The sequence below is a fragment of the Lygodium microphyllum genome, chromosome 27 (genome assembly GCF_053477565.2).
Source record: "Lygodium microphyllum isolate KBCC chromosome 27, Lygodium_microphyllum_v1.1.10, whole genome shotgun sequence".
NCBI classification, from domain to species: Eukaryota; Viridiplantae; Streptophyta; class Polypodiopsida; order Schizaeales; family Lygodiaceae; genus Lygodium; species Lygodium microphyllum.
The window spans coordinates 87,585,998-87,593,813 of NC_141161.1; positions in this window are offsets into that span (position 1 = coordinate 87,585,998).

A 7,816-nucleotide genomic window follows, 5' to 3' on the forward strand; every position below is an offset into this window, starting at 1 on the left:
GATTTTTTAGTCCTCTTAATTAAGAGGTCCTTAAGAGGAATTAGATGTCCATGTCCGATGAGATATTTGTTCAAAGGCATGTAGTTAATTACTAGCCTTTTTTTCCTCTTTTTTGTTCGAAATGTTTGTTTACATAAAATGCTTGGCATGCCCATTTTGAAATGGTTGGTTCAATCAATTTCTTTTGGAGAAGGTCTTCAATCTCAGTTTTGCAAAGAGCCAAATCTTCCTCCTTCATACCTTTATGAACAACTTTAGAGGGAACATCATTCTCTTTGAGTGGGAGTCCAATAGCATAGCCTTGTCATTTCTCTTGAAACACTAAAGGGTCATCATGCATAAATTGGCGTAGCTTAGCTATTATATCTTGAATCTCTTTTTGATATTTCACCATATCTTGTTGAAGCCAAGCTTCAGTATGTTGTCTTTTTTGTTATGGAGTAGAGGGAGTAAGAGAATAAATAACGTGGCCAAATTTTGCCAAAAGAGGAACTTGAGAGGTTTGATCCTTGTAGGAAAACACAATATGATATTTCCAGAAGGCATAGGGAGTAAGATGTTGAAGAATGTCAGTCCCCATTAAAAGATCATAGTGCATATGGCGTATGAGCTGAATCTCAATGGGGAGCTTAATTTTACCCAAATAGAGAATGCTTTAACTATTTCAGTTAGAGTCAGCCGCTTGTTGTTTGATAGTTCCATAGTGATAGGGCTACTCTCTTGGATGAGAGATGGATCAAACAATTCATAGGGAGCAAGAGTCAAGCTCAAACTAGTATTAATGAGGGCATCAAGGTAAAATTGAAATTTACTAGATGAGTGGAGTCTCACACTTACAGTAGGGATAGGTCCACGACCTTCAAGTTGGTTCAGAATATGAGCATGCACAGAATGTTTAGAAGAAGTCGCCCGGATAGGGTTGATGGGATTTACTTTTTAAGGGGAAGAAGTTGCGAGTTCTCTCAATACTTGAGTTGTCTTCTTCTACTCCTCTCCTCCTCTCCTCCTCTCCCTTCTCTTCTCCTCTTACTCTCCCTCTCTCTTTTCCTTATTCTCCTCCCTCTTCTTCCCTTCTACTCCTCCTCCTCCTCTTCTCCTCTTACTCTTCCTCTCCCACTATTCTCTCTCTCTCTCTCTCTCTCTCTCTGTGTCATAACAGTACTAGGATTTCAGAAAACTTCAAAAGCACAATTAAGCCTTAATAATAAGGCTTACATAGCCTTATTTAAAGGATATTACGTTATCCATTCCTCCTTGTCATTGCCGCCTGCACATCCTCCTCCACTTGCATAGTGATGCTTTTGAGGTAGCTCTAGGTTGCTGAATTTGTGTGGTGCTTAAGGTCTTTTGATGCATTTTCCAGTTAGAGAAAAAGGGGGAGAAAAGAAGGGAGAAGGGAAGGGGCATGGGGGGAGGAGGGTCACGAAGGGGGGGAGTCACCAAAGGGGGGCCACGAAGGGGGGGTAAGGTCTAGGGAGGGGGGTAAGGCTATGAAAGGGGGAGATTCAATAAAAAGGGGGGTAAGGGGGTAGGGGGAGGTAGGGGGGTCATTGAGGGAGGGGGGTAAGGTCTAGAGGGGGGGTTAGGATGCTAAGGAGGTATTCACCCATTGACAAAGAATTTGCTTCCTTCGGCAATTAGCTTATAGTGCCCATTGTCAGGGAGACTGTGCCTCTGTGTTCTTGGGAAAGATATGTTTGATAGCTTCTTCGTCTCCTGATGTACCATGTGTTACTTCATTAGAGGAGTCTGTTAAGACTTCGATGAAAGTGGAGTCATTACCTTTTTGTGATCTATACAACTTTAGTACCACCTTGTTGGATCCTCTGCCTAGGGTAAGGGTTCCTTTGAACCAATCCGTCCTTGCTCTTGCTTCAAAAAGCCAAGGTCTTCCCAAGCAACAAAGGGTATGAGGTCCCGTAGGAATTTGGTTTGACTACCAAATATGTCAACTAATAATCCCTTCTTGCGAGGGTTGTCTTCACATATGGGAGAATGCCCAAAAGCTTAATTTTGCTTTAGTCTGCCAGTCTGATAAGCCACTGTGTAGGCTGCATTCCTTGCAAGCCTAGATATTTCATTGTCACATCTGTCATTATGTTCATTGATGAGCCTCCATCAATCAATGCATGTGCTATAAAGCATCCTTCAATCCACATGCCAATCTCTAGTTTTCTAAGATCCAGGAAGGTGTTAGCTACATCCACTTCCTTCATAGGCTCTAAGGCTCTGTTGGACTTGGTTGCTAGGGAGGGAGTAATCCGTAAGCCTTGTCTTCTTATCAGTATGATTTTGAATTTCTTTCAAAAATAGCTAGGAGACAACATCAGCAATTGTCGAAATGTTAGGTTAGGTTTAAAAGTGTCTAGGTCTTTGACCAAGTCATATTCTTTGATAGGATCCACGGGCTTCTCCAATTGGCTAGGGAATGGGGCCACACCCACTTTTTTTCCTTTTTCTTCTAGGAGTGGCAACATCTGTGCTTCTTCTCCTTGAGGAGGTACTTCGGCATCCTCTATCTCTTGGACCTCTGGTCCTATCTCTACAATTGTCTCTGTAGCTCTCTATTGCTCTGTAGGACTTTGTACTACATTTTTTTGTGTTGCAATGTTCTATTTCTTCCTAGGAAGATTGAACTTCACTGTCTTGGCAGAGGAAATGTTCTCTTTTGGAACCATGGGTTCTCCTTTCTTTGCACGCATTATTGTAGAAACTTCAAATTCCACAAAATTAGAAGCAGGTTCTTGGGTCTTCTGTTGAGTCTCGAAGGTAGCTTTCATAGGAGTTGGACCTGGACAGTCTTTTGCAGTGTGGCCTTCTCCTTTGCATCGACTACATAAGGGTTTGTAGTCCATAGACCTTTTAGGGTTTGGATAGTTCAGTAAGATATGTCCCTTTTCTCCATATGTGTAATACTCCACCTCTGATCTCTAGCCACCACCTAACTATCGTACTCTGTAACTTTGAGAGGGAAACCTCCTTGGGCCAAAATTAGGACCAAACTCCCTAGGATTTGGTCTAATGTCCTGCATTGTCATCTTGGATTCCAGTAAGTTGAATCTTGCTTCTTCATCTTTCTTTCTTCTATTGTGCATCTCCTTCAAAGAGCATATATCGTCTATATGGCTCTTCCTCAAACAATATAAACAGAAGGCTCCATGAATGGTTGATTTTTGGGTACGGATACATTCAATGGCTAAATGGCTCACTTGATGGCACTTTCCACACCATGTATTAGAACGGATCACGTCTCTCCCACCTCATGCAGGAGTGGATATGTTGGTAGTATTCACCTTTAGTGTCTGTAAGCTGTTCTGTAATCACATCCATAAGCTCTTTCTTGATACTTGCGACTGAATTGGACAAGTAGTCCTTCATATTTTCACCTCTTGGAGTACTTGTAGTAGAGTTTTGGGAAGGCTCTATAATCACTATGTACACTGGTTGAGTTGGTCTAGAGGGTCCTCTATTCTGGGTTTGATTCAGATCTCTTGTTGAGATTGGGGGTTGTTGATTCTAGTTGATAGGATTCCACTGTTGTTGAGTCACCATCGGGGGAACTGTTTGAGGCCATTGCTATTGTGGTTGAACCATCATTTGAGGCACTATCGTCTGCAGTGTTGCAACACGTAGGGTTGAAGGTCACCATAAGGCACTATCGTCTGCAGTGTTGCAACGCGTAGGGTTGAAGGTCACCACAAGGTTTTGGTAGAAAAACTGTACAAGATAATTGGAGATGTGACTTCAAGAGTTAAGTATATTACAATGAATGCTTAAAGGTTCATGAGGTACTTCTTCACGGTCATTTATAGGGGTTTGAGAAAGAAGAATGTTTGGAGTTTAATAGTTTAGACTCCAGAGATGGTAGAGATAACAGAAGATTTGAAGGTTTCAAGCCAAATCCAAGGCTTTCAATTGCAAGTTCTTAGCAAAGATCACAAGCATATTACCTCATAAGCTCTAATTCAAGCCAACAAGCTTGTTTTCTTGATTGTGAGAGTAAACATGGATTATGAAGTTAAATACAAGTATCAAAAACAACTATGCATCCCATCATTCAAGAATGGACCACTTTGCATGATTCCTTTCAATGTATACTTGTAAGGAACAAAGCTTATGAGTTAATTACAAGACTTGTAGGACAAAGAATTTTTTTTCAAGAGATCTTCAGATAAAGATCCTGATAAGGTTAAGATACCACAGTCAATAAATAAGAGAAAGAGCTCATCTTAATTCAATTCATACTATCTATGATTGATCTTCAAACATTGCCTTGCCATAGGGGCACATGATGCTTGCATATTTTGACAAGATGTCAACTGTAGAGTGAGAAATTAAAAGACCATTGCTGTAGCTAATTCTTTGAATATGACTGAAGATATCAGCCCCAAATCAGCCCATAAAACTTTGCAACTCACCTTTGATGTTAGATCAACCAAATACAAGTGTAAATCATACCATATGAGGCAATAGAGAAGTAAAAGGATCTGCTGTCCACAAATCACTGTGTGGGATGCCTATTTCAGCCCATATTCATGGCATCTACCACCCAAGAAGACACATTGATGAAGGACAAAACAACCCCTATATTCAAGAGCATGTAACAAGCAATAGGTAGCTTGCAATAGGCATGTAGAAGTAGGAGAAAAGAAGGAATTCCTGCTGCCCTTTTTTACTTTATAATTGGCCACCTATTTTAGCCCCAAGCACGTACATAGAGCAATCAAGATGCTCTCTTATTACCCCTTCCACAATGCTTATGCAATATCCACTTGCATCAAGCATAGCACTGCCATGAATCTTCAAGAAGAGGAAGATAAGTGATGCTGCCCACAATTCTTTGTTTGGGCTGAAATATTGAGCACACTTTCTTCATATAAACAAGTCAAGAAGGCTTCTTGACACCCCTCTCTTCAAGCTTCCACAATGGTAGTATGCAGTAAGCTTCCAAGAGCAAGAATGAGCCCTTTGTGTCAAGATTAATCAAGACCAATAACAGTCCCTATTCAACTCTTAAAAGACTTAAGAGAGTGGATTTAATGTCTCTCTTGATATAGGAGATCAAACTCAGCATACTTAGGTTAGGCCTAGTCATTTCTCAAGACTCATAATCAAGTTCTAGTATGTATAGGCTGCTGCCCTTTAAATACATAGTTCTGCCCTGTTTTACTCAGCAAAGAATGGCCTTCTATCAAAGCACGAAAAGAGTAGCACTTACATGTCAAGTGGAGTCTGCTGCAGTTAGCTGTGGTTGCATGGCTCGAACTGCCCCTTTATGTGGTAGCTTTGGACACCTCTTCCCCTTCTCCATCCATGGCACTTGCTTAGCCCGAAAAACACATTGAAAAACACGCTACCCTTCTTGTCTTCTTCCTTGTTTATTTATCATGTCTCATTAGTTACACAAGTAAGACATAAGACATATACAATGTCCTATGTTCACAAACATAGTAGACTTAATGAACTTAAGTGATTTTTCTTTCTAATGAACTTGTGAGTCATGTTTTTAGAGTAAATTCATCATTGACATATGAAGTCAGGGCATCCTCCAAGCCATCTGATTGTCCTTGATCACACATACCATGTCATATGTAGCATGACTTACAAAACTTGTAGCAACTTCATGTAAGCAATGCAAGGATAGTTAAGAGCAAGTGACCAAATTCAATCATCTTGTCAAGGGACCATAGTAAATTTATTGCATTTTTAGGTAGAGAGCCCCCATCTTTGTTTCACCATGCCATATGCTAGTGGACGTAGGTTCTATGTTTTATTGCACTAGGCAAGTCTCTCATAGTATGTGTAGATTACAAGTGACTAAGTAATATATGTAAAGGTTAAAAGTTTTATGTTTAGACTATGGGAAAAGAACCTCATGACATTCACCCCCTTCCAACCTCTACACAACCTCCGGCATGTGCCACTTTATGTTGCTTTCATCTTCCGTCATGTCCTCTTCTTTGTCTTTGAAGTCATTTTCTTCCTCCGTGTCTTTATGCTCTTGGATTATATCCAAGTCTTCTAACTCGTATGTTGAACTTTCTCTTCGTTTGAAGAGCTTGATTCTTTTTCTAGCTATGGGTATCTTCATGCTTGTTCCATCCAATTCAGTCAATGAATATGTGGCATTGTCATGAATAACCTTTATCACATACGGGGCAAACCAATGCTTTACCATCTTCCTAGAAGTACTGTATTGATTGTCTAGGCTGTTGTCATAGACAAGCACCCAGTCCTTTTCTTGAATAGCTCTTGGCCGAAGTCGATGTTTCCTATCAAATCTTCTTTTGTTCTTTAGTCTTGCTATTTTTAGCTTCTCAATATTTGCTTGAACATCTTCACGCCTTCTTTCTAGCTACCATATGTGCAAAGTTAGCAACTCTTCTCTACTGATGCCTTCTTCCCAAGGTAGAAGACTCCATGTGAGAATAGATTCTTCAATTGGCATAATTGGTTGCTACCCTTGCATAAGTTCAGTTGGCATATAGCCAGTTACAGCACTGTGAGTAGTCTGGTCAGACCATAATGCGAAGGGAAGCATTTTAGGCCATTCTTTGATCTTTCCTCTACAAGAATTTGCTAGAGCTTTGAGAATAGGCTGATGCCCTCTCTCACTTTTCCCATTGCCTTCAGGGTTGTAGGTTGACATTAAAGCCAACTTAATACCCAATTGAGCAAAGAAGTTGCATACCTCATCGACATCCAATTCTCCTCTATCTGCGCTCATCTTGCCAACACAGCCATATCTACCAAATACTTCTTCAAGCAAAAAGCCACAAATATCTTGAGTGGTCTTGGTTGTTAAAGCTTTAACTTCAACTTGGTTGGTTAAATCTTCTCTTGCAAGCACTAAATACTGCATATTCCATATCCCTGTAGGCATGGTTACAAGATCAAAAACCCATCTATAGTGTATAGACAAGGGATAAGTCAGCTTGTAACCCATCTCGATGCTTAACCATAGAGTACATTTGACACACATAACATGTTCCCCAATACATGTTCTGCCACCAATATTTTTCTTTGACTTTAAGAAAGGTTCCCCATACACCTCTATGACCAGGCTACAAGTTTTCATAAAATTCCTTCATTACTTGTTGTTGCAACCTTTTGTTACCTAAAACTTGGACAGACGCTCCTTTCTTCTTCTTTGCATGCTTCCATATATGCCCATTTTTAAGAAAGAAGCCATAAGCTTTCCTCTTAATATGCTTGAACTCTTCATTAGTCCAAGTCTCTTTCTTCTTCATTGTGCTCAAATATTGGCCGATCTTCTTCATAATCTTCTTCAAGGAAATGAACTAGAACTTGAGCAATGCAATGAGCATACTGGCTTCTAGTTGACCACCCTTCTCCCATAGACAATTCTTTGATCTTTGTTGCTGTTTGTTGAATTAGAGCAGTACCTTTTCTTATTCTTGCTGTTCTTATTGCTGTACCATAAAAAATTCAGCTGCTACACTTGTTGTTCTCAGCTTTGGATCTGTATATGCAGCAACTGAAAAGGTATTTTCAGCAACCATAGAATGAAATTCAGCAAGTATAGACTCTTCAACTTCATCTTCTTCCATCAACTCTTCTTCATTGTTATATCTTGCACGTAACAGCATGTCAGCAATTGGATTTTCATTTCCTACAATATGCTTTAATTCAGGATTAAGAGATTTAATATATGCAATCCATCTTAGCATAGCAATGTCGGGTGTAGAGCAATTGGCAATCATGCTGAAGAGTGGAAGACAATCAATTTATACCACTACGGAAGCACCTATAAAGTATTCATGATCACACTTTAATGCAGTTACAACTCCCCACA